The sequence below is a fragment of the Bufo bufo genome, chromosome 4 (genome assembly GCF_905171765.1).
Source record: "Bufo bufo chromosome 4, aBufBuf1.1, whole genome shotgun sequence".
NCBI lineage: Eukaryota > Metazoa > Chordata > Amphibia > Anura > Bufonidae > Bufo > Bufo bufo.
In genome coordinates this window covers 42463022-42483656 of record NC_053392.1, presented here as the reverse complement: position 1 = coordinate 42483656, position 20635 = coordinate 42463022, and the positions used below count along the sequence as shown (strand labels likewise).

At 44.9% G+C, this 20635-nt stretch overlaps 1 long non-coding RNA gene across 1 annotated transcript; it reads left to right on the top strand.

Annotated features, from left to right (window-relative positions):
* The first annotated feature begins 322 nt into the window (after nt 1-322).
* Nucleotides 323-834, top strand: LOC120998741. Its single transcript, XR_005778474.1, has 3 exons — nt 323-412; nt 498-591; nt 769-834. It is a non-coding gene; the product is annotated as an uncharacterized LOC120998741 (long non-coding RNA).
* Nucleotides 835-20635: the final 19801 nt, after the last annotated feature.

Here is a 20635-nt window from a genome sequence, read left to right as displayed (position 1 = left end):
AATTACGTTGCAAGGTTTCGGTTCATTAATCTTTTTCATGGTTCAGGTTGATATATTTGTACAGCATCTGCTTAGCTCGAATCCACAGGATAAAACCCTAAACATAGATGTGTATTTCACAGAGATGACTAAAATAAAAATAAATTTTAAAGCAATATAGCATTTATAAAACACTCTCATAGATACATACATGGTTGATTGGTTCTGTGTGTAGTGAAAGCTATGGCAGATGCTTACAAATTTTTAATTGTCTACTATATATAATTATCTAGTATTAATTGTAATTCTTCTTTCCATAGGATGACTGTTCAACTTTACTTTTTCATTTTGCCTGTTTTTGTTGACTGTTTTGGAGTTTATCAAAGTTTGATAGATCATGGCAACAACACTGTTCACCTCGTTCAAGTTACCAGTAAGTATCACTTTCTTTGACTGACCAAATTACTTTATGAATATTGATTTATTCCACATGCTAATTATTCTCCTTCAATTTGCAGGTTAATTTAGTTTCCAGTTAATGGCTGCTTTGAGAAGATTAAGAATGTAGAAGATCACAGACTGCTGTCTATTGAATTTACAGATTTCTTGACGGTACGTTTTTGTTTTGCTGTTTACATTAGTACTTTATATGACTGCACTGAACATTTATTTGAGGAAATCTGGTCAGCACAAGGGGTGGCATTAGGGAAAGGTTTTTTATATCATACATTAAAGTGAGAACTTTCAAATACTAACAATACTAACCACAAACATTTTTTCTGCTCCTAGGTCTGCCACTGTGCGTAATCGTGCCACTACACTTTATCTCACTCAGATTTTATATTTTCAATAAAAAATAAGAATTTACTACTTATGGCATCCTTATTATTATGCATTTATTGGATCGAAATGTATTTTCTCTGTGAGATTTTAGTTCTGCCATTAGGCGTACATGGGTCTGGTGGTGTTATGAAACGGTATTGAGGGTAGGGGGGGCCCAAACTGAACTCTTGCACCAGGGCCCATGAGCCTATAGCTACGCCCCTGGTGTCTCCTGTAGCTGTCCTTCTGGCTGTAGGAACGATCCCGCTGCTTGCCACCAATGTAACGGACCGTTTCCGCAGACAAGGGGTTAAAATCCGTTTAGGCGATAAGCCCCTTTCTGAGAGACAGGCACAGCTACTGCAGGACACCAACCTCCCGAACTGGATACAAAACAGCACTCCAAACTGGAACCTCACGAATAGCTGCTAGCAGACGAACAGGAAAAGCATACAATCCTGGCAATCGGTCCTCTAACAGCATACAGCGAATCCCCCCAATAACGAGACAAGGCTCCGTGTTGAGGGTCAAGCAGTGGTCTGACTGTACTTGAAGTACAGCCTCTTTTATTCACAAAAAACAAACATAGTACTGCCCACAGGAGTTTGAAATACAACCAATCAGTATATTACAAGACATACAATGTAACTACAGCAACCAATCGTTCACGCCCCCAGAGGACCAGAATGAAGACTGACATAGGACAACATATCCCCACAATGCATCATGGTTTCCTCCTCTCTGTCCAGACAACCTGAAGAGCAATCCAATTATCTCTGAGGACAAAGGGAGATCGCCAATACACATGCGCAGACAACAGGACAGACATCACCATTTAAACACACAATGGGACAATGGCACAATAGAAACACACCCAGCATTTTCCTCCCAAGCTGACAAGTTACAATTATTATAGATTGTTACAACTTTGTGAGTTTACATTGGCCATACATATAACTTACATTAATTCAAACAGTATAACGTGGGGACAAACCTATCCAAAATTCACTTGAATCGGTTCAGGGGTTTAAAAGTTAGTATATGGCCCATAATCCAGGGGCAAGAGGCCAGCAGCCAGTCCTCTCCAAAACCCAGTGGCAAGGTTGGTTTCGCCACAAAAACCCTTATGGTTTGACTACAACATGTGAATATGTCCCATATTTGATAGGCCTATATCAGAACATGTTGGCGAATATAAAGGTAAGTCCTGGGATGACACTTATATAAGCCCTCAGATAGCTTCTGAGGTAAAGCTCCCCCAGGGCACCTCATCTTCAGCTCTGGGAGGCTCCAGGACCGGTGTTTTCAGGCTAGAGGTATCCATGCACAATCTAGCAGTGTAGGAAGGAGACCGGCTGATGCGTTGAATGGTGGTGGATCCTGGGCTGCGGGTCAGGAGAAAAGAAATGGCGCCCTACCTTGCGTATGGTCGTTATATTCCGGCCAGAGGCAGCGCATCTTCCTCTAGCCGCCCTCTGCCGTTCTGCAGTGCTTGTGTATGGCAGCCTCTCCCATCCTCTCGCAAGAGCCGGAAATCTGCATGCCGAGTCAGCTATGCTTGCTTCCCCAACCCAAGCGCAGGAAAGTTACCTCAGTATTTGCTGTAGAAATAAAAGCTGATGTGTGTCTAGAAGCAACGCTAAAATGGCGTGAAAATGCTAACACGAACACGGGGAACGGATTGACCACGCCCGTATAACGCTGTAAACGCTGCGCTGCTGTTCAAACAAACGCTCATCAGTTTAGGTATTTTATGACAGAAATGTATCATTTTTATTTTTAGTTCAGGTTCGATATATTGTAGGCTGTAGTATGGAACTAAGCTTGACAAAATTAACGGGTCTTTTTGTGTAAAATGGATTATTTATATCTGGTTTTCTTTCACGTCCAGATATATTTGCTATAAGTTTGTATCACAGTTATCCTGTGTTGTTCACTGTTCACACACTGTTGTCCAATAGAAAACCCATGGAAATGCTACTGTTTAATACACGGTTTTGGAATATGTGTGTTTCTGTTTATATATCCAGAGTTGCCAACCAGAATTTTTCGTTTTTCTGGACAACTTATCCCAAAATTACGGACAGCTAGCCTTTTTTAGGGACAGATTGGAAAACCATAATGAATAATAACGGATTTAAGTAAAACATGTCTATAGGTCCCTACCAGCATTTACTGTGAGCTGTAAAATGATGATAATTACCACCAGGGGCAGATTGGGAACTTAAAGAGGCCCTGAAAAAAAAAACTAAAATTGGCCCCATGTTGTAGGTGGGACTAAATTGACAGAATGCGGGACAACACAAGTAGGCAGGGCCAGCAATGCCACAGTGCAGCAGAAAATGTGGCAGGCGCAGCACTATGAAGTGCCTTTTGGCTGTGGCATTAGAAGAATTTTGATATCTCTGACTTTTAGTCTAACCAGACTGTCTATTACTCTGTAATTCCTCTAGCGCTGTTCTATGGAAACAGTAGGTTTAAAGAGCACACCAAATGCTTGAAATAACTTCTTTATTAACTTCAACTTTTCTTCATATAACACTGCCGCCTCCGCAGCAGATAGTCCATGTACATAACACGTGTTAAATAAAGTATCATAAAATGGCGGTATGCATAAGATAGTGGTTCAACTGTTCAATCTTGTCATTCAACATAAAATGGTGGATATATTTCTCTCTTCAGTATCTGTACTCTCACTTTAAGTTATTTAAGCACTTTATGATCTCTCTGAGAGGTGTATCTGAGGTCTAACTAATAGTTCTACTTGCTGAATTTGGTTGCAATTTGCAGTATGCAGTTAGCAGTAACTAATTGCAGATTGGTTGAGTATGATCTGGTATGGTTGTATGTAATTTGGATTGCAATATGGAATTTGAATTTGGATTGTGAACTTTGTAGTTTGCAATTGGTGGAACTATTTTGGCCTCTCTGCTTCCATAAAACACAGCTCTTAGTGGAGTAAATGTCTGTTCAGCTTCTCTCCTCTGGTGTAATGATTTTAGCAGCTCCTGCTAGGGGAATTTCCCACACAGGCTGTGTGTGAGGCTAGCTGTGATTGGTCAAAACTTTTACTGTGTGTGAGGCTGGCTGTGATTGGTCAAAACTCCTGCCCAGCAACAACAGTTTAACTCTATGCTTTCGGTTGTTTCTGCTGTGTCATTGAGCTTACCTTGAATTATATAATGAATCTTAAAGGCATATTATCTATTCTGCTTCTGTGAACACAATTTATAAATGTTTTATGACATCCAAACATGAAGTCACTGTAAATAACTCTGCTTTTGTCTTTAACACACAGACATAGGAACTGTATTAAGGTTATTGGCAGGTTTAGCTGTATAAAGATATAAGCTATATTAGCAACCTAGGACAGTTCTTAGCTGGCCAGCTACACAAAATACCGCCCCAACAGAACCAGATACCACAGTGCAGCACAAAATACCCCCCCAGCAGAACCAGATACTGTAAGGATGTGGGGCAAAGGATCTTAAATGTATTACGCTGCTATGTTGTAAATTGTATAATTACTTCAACATCTCACTTTGGTCAGTAGGTGGCAGCAAAGGATAAGATGATACAAGTCTACATTGGAGCTGCCTATCAGAGGAATACTATAACCTATTTAGTTTGCAAAGTTGGTAAATAGCTAATTTATGGGCTGTTTTGGACCCTTACAAGTGTGATAGCAAACTGAATATGCAGGTTTGACACTGCACTTAGCAAATTACTTATTGCATCACACTCTCCCTGTGTAAGGGGAGGAGGTGCCTGTTGAAGCAGAAAGTGAGCAGACGGAGGCTGTGCTTGGTGCAGCTGGAAACCAGAAGAGGAGATCTCTGCTGAATCTGGAATGGAATGGACCAGCTCATGGTGGAGACTGGCGACAGCACGAAGGGAAGGTTCGCAGTGACAACCCCAGGAGGGTCGTGTCTATAGGATCCAGTTCTGGAGTGGACCAGCAAATAAGAAAAAAGCAGCAAGAACCTGCTCAAGGAACTGTAAGTGCAGCTTTGCCACATCACATTGCACCACACTGTTGAAGTGGCATTCCGACATACAATAACGCTCCAAGTACAGTTACATTGCGGTGTACGGGCTGCAAGCAAATGCATATCCCTAAGGGACTCATAGGGTGTTATATGCTGGGAGCCGGAGTAAAGATTAAAGTTATAAGAGACAGACATAATTTCCCTGTGGATTACAAATAATATTGCGCAATACTTAGAGTGCACCCCAACGAGGAACTTGTCCAGGAACATACAAGTGCAGCAAGGCTGCTTAATGGACTTTGGGGAAAACATCACATTTACTGGTTTATTGTTAGACTGTGTTACATTTACTGTTGGTTTATTCTTTGTGTTCCAATATGTTTTATATATTCTCAGCTTCTTGTTCACTACATTGTTCAGTAAACTCAACTGCTGGATCCAAAGCTCGCTTCGCTCATCCCTAATTGCCGAAGAACAAGGATTTTAGGTGCCATGTGAAAGATCTGATCACCCACCTGCTCTTACTGAGAGATTAGATCAGAGGTGTATGGGAAATAATTGAATGATATTGTGACTCTGATCTTAACCACTACTTCTACTTCTGTTTCACCTATTGGATTTGTGGCCTAGTATTTCTTGTTCTCTACATCTCATCCTCTGACTTGTCCCATCCTGACCACCACCCTCCCAATGGTGACCCTTGGCTTTGTTGCACTGTGACTCTGATTCTGACCCCTGGACTTCTACTTCTGTTTCGCCCCTTGGATTTGGGGCCTAGTATTTCTTGTTGTCTATGCCTACATCTCCTCTGACTTGTCCCATCCGGACCGTCCTCCCCATGGTGACCCTTGGCTTTGTTGCACTGTGACTCTGATTCTGACCCCTGGACTTCTACTTCTGTTTCGTCCCTTGGATTTGGGGCCTAGTATTTCTTGTTGTCTATGCCTACATCTCCTCTGACTTGTCCCATCCGGACCGTCCTCCCCATGGTGACCCTTGGCTTTGTTCCTCGTACAGTACTTGCTTACAATAAGTGACGCTTCTTGGGACTGTCATCTGGGAATCCAACCAGGAATGTCCGTACCTCCTTGTGGGAGCTAAAGGGGAGATTCCTGAAGGCCCCGTTACATGATATACGGTCAGGCTATCGATAACTAGAGTTGTCACAATGCCAGAATTTTCAGTTCGATTTCCATACCAGGAAAAGAATTGTGATACTCTACAAATTCGATGACACACACACAAATCTCCCCCCCCCCCAAAAAAAAAAGAAATACCCACACATTAACCCCATGTTGCCCAGGGTTATGTGTGGGTTGTTGTTTTTTTGTTTTTTATGTGAGGAGATACTTAATTAATACTTATTAATAATGCAAGGCACATGGAAGTCTAAATTGATAAAATCACTTGCCTCACATTAATAGTAACCCCATCAACTACTTCCTCACATAATGGACAACATGGAGTTAATGTGTGAGGTACTTGATGGGAATACTTACTATTAGTCCTCATGGACACAACCAGTACTCTATAAAGTTATGCAAATTAGCTGTCACAAGTGCCCGGGCGGAGTTACAGCCGCAAGTGCCCAGGCCCCTCAGCTATGTGCACAGACAGCCATCTGCCCCGCACATCCTCTCCTACTTCGTCCTCCTCCTCTGGCGTGGAGATCTTGCGCAAGCGCTGGTCACCGCCGGGTCCGCACATGCGCACTGTTAAGATCAGTGCCTCTGCCGATAGTGAGCAGTGCGCATGCGCGGGCCCAGCGGTGGCAAGATCTCCAAGCCAGAGGAGGAGGTTGAAGTAGGAGCAGAGAGCGGGCCAGAGGGGTGAAAGGGGGGCGGTTATCTGGGCACATAGCTGAAAGGCCTGGGCACTTGCGGCCGTAACTCCTCCCCTGGGCATTTGCGACAGCTAATTTGCATAACTTTATAAAGTACTTTTTCAGGATCTCTATGTGGGACAGGCACAAGAGAGTTACTATTTTAATGGGGGGCAAAAGTTCTATAACGCAATCTGTCTAAAACGCTGAGAGTAGGTGACAGACTCCCTTTAAGGCTTCTTTCACATTAGCGTTAGGATTGTCCGGCAGGAGAACAGCCTGTCGGATCCATACTAACGCTTGCATACGCGTGCTGCCGGAAGTCCACTCCGGCCCCTTTCACTGTAATGGGAACGGGTAGGAGATGTGGCCGCAGCACGGCAAACATGCCGAGAGGCGGGCGGACAAAAACCGCAGCGTGCTGCTGGAATAATTCTAACGCTAATGTGAGAGAAGCCTAATACAGGCATACAGCAGTGTCTCCATGAAGCACACAGCTATTACCTGCATCTCTACATAAAAACAGCAGGATGTTGTAGTATAAAGGACCTGTGATGACATCATGCCATGTGACTGCCATACGACCACCATATAGTCATCATTGGTGTGGTCACTACCTCACTAGTGATGAGCGAATCGAGCTTTGGATCCTAGATCCGAAGTTCAAAACTTCGTTTTAATTCTGTACGTAGACAAAGCCGGACTGGGGGTAAAAACCAGCCCTGGAAAAAGTTGCATACCAGCCCCACAGCATTGCGTCATTATTTACTTGTTTATAATAGGGGAAAGCGTTCATTTTAAAACACGTGTGTAAACACGAATATGAACTTTCACCACAATAGCTCTTTTGTAGAACCCCCATTGTTCATATTATCACCGTAGACCAGCTTTTCCCAACTAGGATGCCTCCAGCTGTTGTAAAACTACAACTCTCAGCATGCCCAGACAGCGTTTGGCTGTCAGGGCATGTTGGGAAATGTAGTTTTGCAACAGCTGGAGGCATCCTGGTAGGGAAACACTATAGTAGACCATTATCCCATCCAATTGGGTCAGAACTAAGAATAATCAAAGAACTTTACTTTAAAGTAGAGGTGGGACGAATCAAATTTTTTTCGAATCCGAATCCGAAAATGTTCTCGAATCTCGAATCCTACGAATCCTGTACATAAGAATTGTGTGAACTAGGGATGTCCCGATACCATTTTTTTAAGACCGAGTACGAGTACCGATACTTTTATTTAAGTACTCACCGTTACCAATTATGGTGTGGTAATGTTTTTACTTCAAATTTAATTTAGTCTTAGGGGAGATTTATCAAACTTTGTACAAAGAAATAGCGGCGCAGTTGCTGATAGCAATGAAAAAAATTAAAGCTGGAATTTGGTTGCTATGGACAACTGCTTTACTTTTCCTTTGTACAAGGGTTAATAAATTAATAAATGGGCATATAACAGTGCTTCCCAACCAATGTGCCTCCAGCTGTTGCAAAACTACAGAGTGGGCCATTTATATGGATACACCTTAATAAAATGGGAATGGTTGGTGATATTAACTTCCTGTTTGTGGCACATTAGTATATGTGATGGGGGAAACTTTTCAAGATGGGTGGTGACCATGGTGGCCATTTTGAAGTCGGCCATTTTGAATCCAACTTTTGTTTTTTCAATAGGAAGAGGGTAATGTGACACATTAAACTTATTGGGAATTTCACAAGAAAAACAATGGTGTGCTTGGTTTTAACGTAACTTTATTCTTTCATGAGTTATTTACAAGTTTCTGACCACTTACAAAATGTGTTCAATGTGCTGCCCATTGTGTTGGATTGTCAATGCAACCCTCTTCTCCCACTCTTCACACACTGATAGCAACACCGCAGGAGAAATGCTAGCACAGGCTTCCAGTATCCGTAGTTTCAGGTGCTGCACATCTCGTATCTTCACAGCATAGACAATTGCCTTCAGATGACCCCAAAGATAAAAGTCTAAGGGGGTCACTGGATATGCGAAATTTCTACATGATGATGTGTTTCCCTCTTTATGCACTGAAGCTGTGCACCACCACATTATGGGTGTCAGGTCTGAGCATTCCTAGATGAACAGTTTCCTGGAAAGTGGATTGGTCGTCGTGGGCCAGTTGAATGGCCCCCAAGGTCTCCCGATCTGACCCCCTTAGAATTTTATCTTTGGGGTCATCTGAAGGCAATTGTCTATGCTGTGAAGATACGAGATGTGCAGCACCTGAAACTACGGATACTCGAAGCCTGTGCTAGCATTTCTCCTGCGGTGTTGCTATCAGTGTGTGAAGAGTGGGAGAAGAGGGTTGCATTGACAATCCAACACAATGGGCAGCACATTGAACACATTTTATAAGTGGTTAGAAACTTGTAAATAACTCATGAAAGAATAAAGTTACGTTAAAACCAAGCACACCATTGTTTTTCTTGTGAAATTCCCAATACGTTTGATGTGTCACATGACCCTCTTCCTATTGAAAAAACAAAAGTTGGATTCAAAATGGCCGACTTTAAAATGGCCACCATGGTCACCACCCATCTTGAAAAGTTTCCCCCATCACATATACTAATGTGCCACAAACAGGAAGTTAATATCACCAACCATTCCCATTTTATTAAGGTGTATCCATATAAATGGCCAACCCTGTACAACTCCCAGCATGCCCGCACAGCTTTTGGCTGTGCGGGCATGCTGGGGAGGTGAAGTTTTGCAACAGCTGGAGGCACACTGGTTGGGGATCACTATTATATGCCCATTGCCCCCCCACCACCACCTTATTTTATTATTCACTGTTTGTCTGTTTCAACATAAAATGGGGAGAAATTAACTGGATTTCTTCTCCATTTCATGCATCATACCCACCTGGCCTGATGTTATCCTTCCCATGCAGATGCACAGAGTACAGCCACGTGACCTCTCCGATATTCTTTACTTCATTACATATTTCCGGCATAAATCTGTGACAACCCCTTTAATGGCCAGCATAATGAAGGCGACTGAGTAGTCACAGACTGTATGAGTGCTCCCAGTCTGGTAGATCCTTGGTGACAACCACAGCAGCCAGCATCACAGCAGTCACAGGGGTTGTCACCCACTTTCCCTGAAGTTCTCAATGCCAGCTCCTCCCACTTCTGCTCTGGATGGCTCTGCTTATGAGAGGCGGCCATATTGGCTGTCACCCAGCTTTCTCAGAATCAGATGTGGCTGGCAAAGATAAGAATGGACTGCAGTACCTGGGCTCCGGCAGCTCCTGCCATCTCTCCACCTCCGGCCCCGCTTCTTGAAGTCCCCTGAGGATAATATCCAGAAACCCAGCCAGAGGCGGCCTCCTCCTGCCACTGCCGAGCCAGCACGTCCCCAGGGGGATAATATCCGCTGCCATCCCCACGCTGATCAGCTGGGAGCAGCGCCACCGCCGACCGGAAGAGAAGATGGGACACGCCGCTGCAGCCGCCGCCAGGAAGAAGATGGGACACTCCTCCGCCACCCCTGATCTAGGGCCATGAGGTATCGGCGACATTTGCACGAGTACAAGTACTCGTGTAAATGTCCGGTATCGGCCCCGATACCGATACTGGTATCGGTATCGGGACATCCCTAGTGTGAACGGTGTAAGAAACAAAGTGATCCAAACTCAATATTCTTTTAATATGAAAAAATAAAGAGTCCTTTTTTAACAAAGTATTCGGATTTGGTTTCGAAAAAAATTGGAAATACAGGGTAATACAGCTCACATACCTCTTACATTCAGTGATGTCTCTTTGACGTAGATGTTCTCTTTCCTCATCTTCTCCTTTCAGACCTTCAGATCAGACCTCCAGCCATTTTTCATCTCTGCAGTTTGACAAAAAAAAAATCTTCGTTTACTACTTTTCCATCATTCTCGCATCTTTTGGACAAATCATCCTACTACCCCCAATACTGTGCCGCTGTGCTCCCCAATACTATACTGCAGAAACCGATAAACCCCCTGATAATACTAGTACCACACAGAGCACCCCATATAAAATACCCCTTCTTTGTGGCCTCAGTAGATGCCCCCATAGTGCCCCCCAATAATGTGCCAGTAAAAAGGGACCCCTATAATGCCCCCAATAATGTGCCAGTAAGTGTCCCCATAGATGCCCTCCCAGATGTCCCAGTATCATAGTGCCATCTCGCCCCCCCAAAGTGCCAGTATCATAGTGCCATCTCTTCCCCCAATGTGCCAGTATCATATTGCCATCTCCCCCCCCAATGTGCCAGTATCAAGTGCCTCTCTCCTTCCCACCCTCCCATGTGCCAGTATCATAGTGCCAACCCCCCATGTGCCAGTATCAAGTGCCAAACCCCCCCATGTGCCAGTATCAAGTGCCTCTCTCCCCCCCTCATGTCCCAGTATAATAGTGCCATCTCCCCCCTCCAAATGTGCCAGTATCAAGTGCCTCTCTCCTTCCCCCCCATGTGCCAGTATCATAGTGCCAAACCCCCCCATGTGCCAGTATCAAGTGCCTCTCTCCTGCCCCCCATGTCCCAGTATCATAGTGCCATCTCCCCCCCAATGTGCCAGTATCATAGTGCCATCTCCCCCCCAGTGTGCCAGTATTAAGTGCCCCTCCCCCCCACATGTGCCAGTATCATAGTGCCATCTCCCCTCCTCCAAATGTGCTAGTACTAAGTGCCTATCTCATTATCACCCACCCCCCCCATGTGCCAGTATCATAGTGCCATCTTCCGCCCCCCCCCCCCCATGTGCCAGTATCAAGTGCCTCCCGCTCCCCCCATGTGCCAGTATCAAGTGCCTCCCGCTCCCCCCATGTGGCAGTAACAGTCCAGTATAAAACAAAAACACTTCTACTTACCGCCATGTCAGCGATGTGATGCAGCCTCTTCCTGCGCTGGAGCAGCTGTCATATAGAGATATAGCAGAGCTGAGTGCGCTGGGGCAGCTGTCATGTGTATGGATATACACTAGCTATCAAAGCTATGAACGAGTCTACAGTAAAAGTCTCAAAAAATTTCACTCAGTGGCTGTGCAGATCTTATAGCTGTGTGGGTAAGTGCTTTGCCTCTGATACAAAAGGTCGCGGGTTCGAATCCCTCCCTCTCCTGCTGCAGCACAGGCAAGGTCCCGGCAATACAGATGACTTTCCCTGGGATTTGTCGGATTCGAATCTTGTAGTGTGCAAGTTGTGACACAGGCAGGGTGTCTATACAGTAGTAAGGGTGCCGCCGTCGTTACAGTATGTGGTGAGCCCCCTCGTGTGAATTTTACAGCATTAAAATGTACAAAGTGGCGAAGTGGGTTATTACTGAAGTCTTGCAAGACTTTGGTGAATAACTTCAGGCATCGATTTTTAAACTTGAAAATATTTTAAAACATGGATCTGAAGTCGATTTCGGTACCAAGGTATCAGTCGATCCATGAAAACTGGTACCGTAGTACTGAAGCCGACTTCAGATCCATGTTTTAAAATGTTCAAGTTTAAAAATCGATGCCTGAAGTTATTCCAAAGTCTTGCAAGACTTTGGGAATAACCCACTTTGCCTCGCAGGAGCGCATATGTAACACCCCAGAGTGGTGTTACCACTCCTGCACCCTGCTACTATCTCTAATGGGCTAACCTGTATGCCATCTTATGTATTTTGTTCCAAGTCCTCTCTACACTGTGCATTGATAATCTTGCTATGTAACTGTTTATTACAAGTAATAGTTAGAGAGAATGGAACTTACCATTCCATTCTCCCCCCTTTAGGCAGAAGTGGGCCAGTCCTGCTTCCTGATGGAAGGGTGGGGCAAAAGTTTCCAGTTAGTTCCAGTCTTCCCTAGACAGAGAAAGGGAGTGCAGGGACACGTGCCCACGCCAGCCAGAGCACCCTAAGCTTTGTTGGCCAAGGAGGCAGAAGCTTGGAAGCCTCAGGAGCCAGCAGAATAGTCTCTTGGCTGAAACTAAGTCAGAATAAAGAGTGGAGTGCAGCATAAAGAAGGAATCAAAGTCATTAAGCTAGCCTGTCAGTACAGTAGAGAGAAAGAGATAAAGCAGAGTTGAGTTTGCCTGCCAGTTCATGCTAAAGCCTGCTGGAACCAAGACAAAGCCTGAAAACTGTGGCTGTCATGGCCCATAAACAGGTAGGAACAAGTGTTAGGGACCACTCAAATGAGACGACCTTGACGCGGTGAGTGGCTTATTACGCTTTGGCCAAAATGTACACCAATGTCTCATCCAGCATGGAGGCAGGGCAGAATGCTGGATGAAGTATGCGATCACATTTGCATTTTCCGTTTGTATATGTATTTCGCCATAGTGATATGCACCTACATGCGGGTTGTGCGGACTCAACCCCCACATTTTTTCTTTAAAGCCTGAAAACTGTTTGAAGAAATGTTTATTCAAGTAAAGCTGCCATTGAACTTCATCTCAAGGTCTGTACTCAAGTTATTCTTTCAAATCCCTCAATTATTCCCCCTTTTTATTGCTTCGGAGCCAAAGCCTGGCGTCCAGCGGTATCCAGGTAGGAGCACCGTGACACACATAAAGAGACAGATAGGCCGCACTACACCACTCGGCATTCCTACTACACCTGGGACGTGATATAGAGGGCCCTGGGGGGAGGCGTCTCGTTGCACATACATTTGAATGCTGTATGGAGAACCATCTCAGTACAGCATTAAAACAAAGTTTAGAACAGATCAACTTCGGATCTAGGATCCAAAGCTCAATTCGCTCATCACTAGCTGTCATCTAAATTATTGTTTGTGGGCAACAGATCCCACAAACAATGATTCAGTATGGCGACACATGAGGGCATTGGCGATCATTCCTCCCTGTACTGTGGAGATGTAAATACAGCGTTCTCCTTCACTGACGAACAGACGATTGCTTCATTGAGCAGTATAAAGGGGCCTTTAGACTCCGCACCTCAGTCTATAACTGATTGTGGCATCAAAATATTACAAACTGCAAAGAGAGGAGAGTTAGGTGGGTGCCGAGGCAGTGCATTTCTTTGTCTGATAGTTCACCTCTGGGACCCCCACCTATACTTAGAACGGAGCCCACAAAGTGCCGGAGGGCACACCACGCATGTGTGGCTGTCCGCCTTCATTCCTATGGGAACGCCGAAAATAGCCGAGCAGTGTACTTGGCTTTTTTCGGAAGTCCTATTGAACTGAATGGGAAGCTCCCAGCACAAGAGCATCCACCACTCCATTCACTTCTATGGGAATTACGGAAATATTCGGCACTCCCATAGGAATGAATGGAGGGCAGATATGCATGTGCTGTGCGCCCTCTGGCACTTTGCAGGCTCCGTTCTAAGTGGGTCCCTGAGGTGGGAGCTGCACCTATCAGACGTTGGGGGCATATTGTTAGGATATGCCCCGAATGTCCAAGATGGTAATAAACCTTTAAGACTTGGTGATTTTTGGTTTTCATAAAGTGAATTATCAGGAGGATCAGATGAGATGAGATTTCCCAGTCTAAGACTAATTGGAAAGTGATTAACTTAGTTAAGTTAGTTAAGACTGAGGACAAGCTCCCGTATGAGCCGTGCCGGGGGATCCAGCATTAGAACAATTCCGGCGCAGCGTTGTCCATTACAGAGGAGAAAGCGATACTAAATGATTTCACGTTTCTGGATTGTATTTCGTAGCGAGGGGGCAACTGGTTTCATTTCTTTGCAAATTGCCTGTGGTTTTGTGCATTGCTAAACGACGTTGAATAACAGTTTAGATTCAGATGGAAAATATCGGAACGCCATCATCTTGAGAAATAAAGATCTCCGGGTAAGATTACATATTAAATGTAGTGTAACATTTCTCTCAGATATGAGACCCTCCTGCATCCAGAGATCGAACAATTTCTAAAAGTCTATTCAATTTACTCCTGGTGGCGGGATATGTATCGTGTCTGCTTCACTCTGTGGGAACGTCTGCATCACATCTGAATGGATCTGCTTGGTTTGCTGTGGGTTCGGGTTCTATGTATAAAGAATAGGTAATATATTATAGTAGGGCTAGGCATCACCCGGCCTCTGTGGCAAATAGAAAACTGCCCTGGCGACATCGTTTTGCTCCCTGTCCATTCATTCATTCAATGGATGGGTCCTTCTACCTGTTGGCAGTTTCACGGTTCTCGGTGCCATCACTAACTACATCAAGCTTTCTCTCTCCTGGAGGAGCCGTCATACATAGCTTTTTTGGGCTGAGGAACTTGTTGCTGAGAATGGGGAGAGTGACCCTGCTAGGATCACTAGTGTGATGAAGGATCCTGCTGTGACTGTTGGGGAAGAAGTGATGGGCTGATGTGATTGCTGAGGAAGTTCAGGGACTGCCTGCTGTGACTACTGGGGAAGTAGTGGTGGGCTGATATGATTGCTAGGAATCTTCAGGGATATGCCTGCTGTGATTACTGGGGAAGTAGTGGTGGCCTGATAGAATTACTAGGGAAGTTCATGGATATGTCTGTTGTGACTACAGGTGAAGGACTGGTGGCTTGATATTACTAGGTAAGTTTAGGGGTTTGCCTGCAGCGACTACTCAGGAGGTAGTGATGGGCTGATATGATTACTAGGGAAGTTCACTGACCTGCCTGCTGTGACTACTGGGGAAGTAGTGGTGGCCTGATAGGATTACTAGGGAAGTTCACGGACCTGCCTGCTGTGACTACTCAGGAGGTAGTGATGTGCTGATATGATTACTAGGGAAGTTCACTGACCTGCCTGCTGTGACTACTGGGGAAGTAGTGGTGGCCTGATAGGATTACTAGGGAAGTTCACAGACCTGCCTGCTGTGACTACTCAGGAGGTAGTGATGTGCTGATATGATTACTAGGGAAGTTCACTGACCTGCCTGCTGTGACTACTGGGGAAGTAGTGGTGGCCTGATATGATTACTAGGGAAGTTCACGGACCTGCCTGCTGTGACTACTGGGGAAGTAGTGGTGGCCTGATAGGATTACTAGGGAAGTTCATGGATAGGCCTGCTGTGACTACTGGGGAAGTAGAGGTTCGCTGATATGATTACTATGCAATATTAGGTGCCTGCCTGCTGTGACTAGTGGGCTTGTTTGGGGAGACTGCTGTGACTACTGGGCAGTGTTATGGAGTCCGTAAGCCAAAGTTTTTCTCCCAGCATTTTCTGCCGCACTTCTTCATAAATGGCTCATGTATAATAATTAGTAATAACACATTTGCTGTAGTAAAATGATGGCAACATCACACTTTCATCATCTATCATTTTTATTTGTAGTTGGGGTCGGTACAATAGACTTCGACTCCACAGCCCTGCTGCTAGGGAAGTTGGCAGGGGGTGTGGGTGCTTTGGAGAACTAGGGAAGACTAATAGGCAGTGGGGGGCTGCTGGTACTATTGGGGGGCTGCTGTTACAACTGGGGAAGCAGGGAAAGCTGCTGTCACTACTGGGGTAGTGGGAGACTGCTGTGTCTACAGAGGAAGTAGGGCGCCGCGCTGTCATCACCAAAAAGTCTGACTACTGGGAGTAAAACCTAAACCAGCATAGAGTAAAAAGAGAAAAAGGTCCAGCTCGGTTAAAATGTTCCCTTTATTTTTCAGTGCAGATAAAAGCCAGTTACAGTCCAATCTACATGTTTCGGATCAGAGACAGTAGCGATCCTTACTCATGACATACACATACTGAGGAGGGGGTTAGATATATAGCGCCTCCACTTGGAAGCAGGTGGACACACTAACTACAGGCCCCTCCTTCAAATGAAATTGACATCATGTGCTAAAAAGCATGGTTAATTAAAACAAGAGAACACACACAAGTCATGGATCAAAAATTCTATAGTGTAATATCAGGTCATGTTTCCGATTGAGTCCACTTGGTGTAGTGGACCCCATTTTAAAAATCCAAAAGGACTCACGATTCAAAAGCTTCTTCTTGTAATTACCACCCCTAGGTGGTGGAGTAACCCTTTCCAGGCCTTGCACTGTTAAACCCTCTGAGATGCCACCATGCACCACTGAGAAATGCAGGCTAACTGCAGACATATTCCTGGCATGTGAATGAGGAAGGTCAGAGATGTGCCTGCACAGTCTAACCTTAAGGCCATTGGTGGTGCAACCAATATACTGGAGGGAACAGAGAGTACATGAAATACAATGCACCCTGGCCAATGTGTTCATGACCTGGTGGGAACATGCATTTCTATTCTCCCCGACTAATCCCTGGGCATCCTCGCTGGAGTGGTATGGTCGTTATATCGACGACCTTCTGTTCATATGGTCGGGCGATGTGGCGGCCATACCACTCTTTGAGGAGTTTTTGAATTGCAATGTGTGCAATTTGAAATTTACTGTGCATTTTCATGCTACCTATATTTCCTTTTTGTACTTGTCTCTGGAGGGCGACGAGTGCACTGGTTTAATTAACACCCACACTTTTCACAAAGAAACCGCGGGTAATACAACTCTCCATGCGGCATCTTGTCATCCTCCCCATGTTGCTAAAAATATTCCTAAGGGTGAGTTCATCCGCATCAGACGAAACTGCACTCAGGATGCGACATGCCGCATGGAGATGAGATCCGCTGCCTTCCGCCTTTCCATGAGACAATATTCCCAGCACAGTTTAGCATGCGCCCAGAAGGAAGCCCTGTCTAGACCCAGGCAATCATTATTATTTACCCACCACAAGTGCACACGTCACTCTGAGAACTCAGATCAGTCACGACATTCCCGCCTGCCTGTTTTTGTCACTACTTATAGTGCACAATACTCGCAGATCTGTCATATAGTAAGAAAACACCTACCTGTACTGTCAACAGATGACCAATGGCGCAGTGTCTTGAAGGGTGGCATCTTGTGCTCAGCCCGTAGAGCGCCCACACTGGGCAACAGACTCTGCCCCTCTTTGTATTCCGAGGGGGCACGAGCCTCTCCAGTGTGGCTGCGGTTTCTCGGAAGCTACAAATGTGGGCATAATATCTGTACGTGTTGCTCTCATATGCGACCTGGCAAGGAAGTTTTTTCCTATGCCATGAATCAAAGTTTTTCCATCAAACAATACATCAACTGTAACAGCACTCATGTGGTGCATTGTATCTCATGCACTCTCTGTTCCCTCCAGTATATTGGTTGCACCAACAATGGCCGTAAGGTTAGACTGTGCAGCACATCTCTGACCTTCCTCATTCACATGCCAGGACTGTGTCTGCAGTTAGCCTGCATTTCTCAGTGGTGCATGGTGTAGTGTCCCACTAGGTAAATGTGGGCACTACACAAGGGTCAATTGGGCCACGTCGTACTCCACCTCCTGTGGGACAGTGGCAGTGTATTTCACAGTACATTTTAATGCATTTTATTATGTATTTTATGTGTATTTTTCCTGTGATATGTGCAGCAGGCCTATTAGGGTGTAGTTCAGCATCCTAGGCACTAGAGGGAGCTAGAGAACACTTAGTATATATATTTAGACCCAGACAGGGAGGGGTCAGTTCAGAGTCCAGAGAGTGTGGAGTCAGAGGCCAGAAGACACTTTAGCCTGAAGTGGGGCTGAGGTGCAGGCTCTGACATGCAACTAGACAGCCCAGGATTCTAGTTGATACCAGGAGGCTAGAGAGTGTGGATCAGCCTGCCTGAGGATATTGAGCCAGAGTTAGCTCAGAAGATTTGATACCAGGGGAAGAGTTGCCTCCTGAAAAGATAAGTTCCCACAAGCAAAGCAGAGCCAGGATTCCAGCTAGACAAGTAAGCTGAAGGGCAGAAGGATTGATACTTGAGGCAAGGATATATACCAGAGGAAGTCTTCTACCAAGGATAAAGCCAGCATTAGGGCATCCGGGCCTTGGGATACAGACAGACAGGAGTTCTGAGGAACAGTGTACAGTATTTCTGAGGAGAAGGTACAGCCTGATCTGTGAGTGTGTTTAACCCTCTGAGTATCTTGCAAAGAACATTGTTGCCTGCCATTGATGTGAAAGCCTGCTTGTGCTGTGATCTTGCTATATGGGACTGAACTTATAAAAGTTGTACAAAGTTAACTGTTTCAAGTAAAGGAAAGTTTGGTTCACCATAACAGCGTGTTCCTCACTTATTACCACTATCATAAATCGGTGTGCCACCGTTACAGGCACTGGCGTCACGAACCTTAAAGGGACCTTGCCCCAGGCACATTAAACATCTGCAACACCCAGGGCACCTCACCCACCATCAGGCCTGGTCCCTATATACAGAGAGTGCCCCAGAGGACTTCTGTGCCAGCCTCTCCATCACTGCTGTACGCCTGCCCAGGGTCTTCCTATGAACTGTGAGTAACCCATAGCAACCCTCGTTTGCCTAAGTAACCATGACCTCACATCGCAATACCCTGCAGGGCTGCGTACCGCAATGGTGGCATCACAGAGGGTTTAACAGTGCAAGGCCTGGAAAGGGTTACTCCACCACCAAGGGGTGGTAATTACAAGAAGAAGCTTTTGAATCGTGAGTCCTTTTGGATTTTTAAAATGGGGTCCACTACACCAAGTGGACTCAATCGGAAACATGACCTGATATTACACTATTGAAGTTTTGATCCATGACTTGTGTGTGTTCTCTTGTTTTAATCAACCATGCTTTGCAGCACATGTTGTCAATTTCATTTGAAGGAGGGGCCTGTAGTTAGTGCGTCCACCTGCTTTCAAGTGGAGGCGCTATATATCTAACCCTTTCCTCAGTATGTGTATGTCATGAGTAAGGATCGCTACTGTCTCTGATCCGAAACATGTAGACTGGACTGTAACTGGCTTTTATCTGCACTGGAAAATAAAGGGAACATTTTTACCGAGCTGGACCTTTTTCTCTTTTCTCTGTGGTTCTTGGCGTGGTCCGTGCTTGGTCTGCCAGGTTTGAGCACGCCTATACCCTCTTTTTGCCTATCTAAACCAGCATAAAAGGCCGGGTCTTCACATACCTAGCTGCAGTGCGGGTTAGGCAAGGCCTGGCTTCTGGCCTTTACAGCTTGCACGTGGACCTGAGGGGGTGCAGGTCAGGATACATCTGGGGACATGCTTGTGACTTAAAAGTGAAATCCTAAAGAACAGTTTGACATTCAAGAAAAGAAATGTGAAGCCAGAAAACCTTTGTAATTGCCTAGTGAATAACACATAACAGCCATTTACATGGTAATTGGGTGTTTTTTCTTTTTACTATTAAATAAAGAGCAAAATGTAAAGAAGATTTCCAGCAAAATGCAAAATAAAAAAATCCTGTCAGTATAGATCCTGCTGTGGTTAACATCACATTTTTCAAAAACGAAGTAAAAATGATATATCTAAGAAATAGCTGAAAATAACTTTAACCACTCAAGATAATGACTCACTACAGTAAGATTTTTTTTACAAATTTTTAAAGGGAAACTCCACAACCTGGCTTCCTCCAGAACTCTATATTGATGAGATCACCTCTTCTGTATACTGGATCAGCATGGCTACTTGCTAGGACTTTCATCCAATTATACAATAGTTGGGTTTTTATGTTCAGTGAGTACAGCTCTGGAGTATAGTACAGGATGTAACTCAGGATCAGTACAGGATAAGTAATGTAATGTATGTACACAGTGACTGCACCAGCAGAATAGTGAGTGCAGCTCTGGAGTATAATACAGGATGTAACTCAGGATCAGTACAGGATACGTAATGTAATGTATGTACACAGTGACTGCACCAGCAGAATAGTGAGTGCAGCTCTGGAGTATAATACAGGATGTAACTCAGGATCAGCACAGGATAAGTAATGTAATGTATGTACACAGTGACTCCACCAGCAGAATAGTGAGTGCAGCTCTGGAGTATAATACAGGATGTAACTCAGGATCAGTACAGGATAAGTAATGTAATGTATGTACACAGTGACTGCACCAGCAGAATAGTGAGTGCAGCTCTGGAGTATAATACAGGCTGTAACTCAGGATCATAACAGGATAAGTAATGTAATGTATGTACACAGTGACTGCACCAGCAGAATAGGGAGTGCAGCTCTGGAGTATAATACAGGATGTAACTCAGTATCGGTACAGGATAAGTAATGTAATG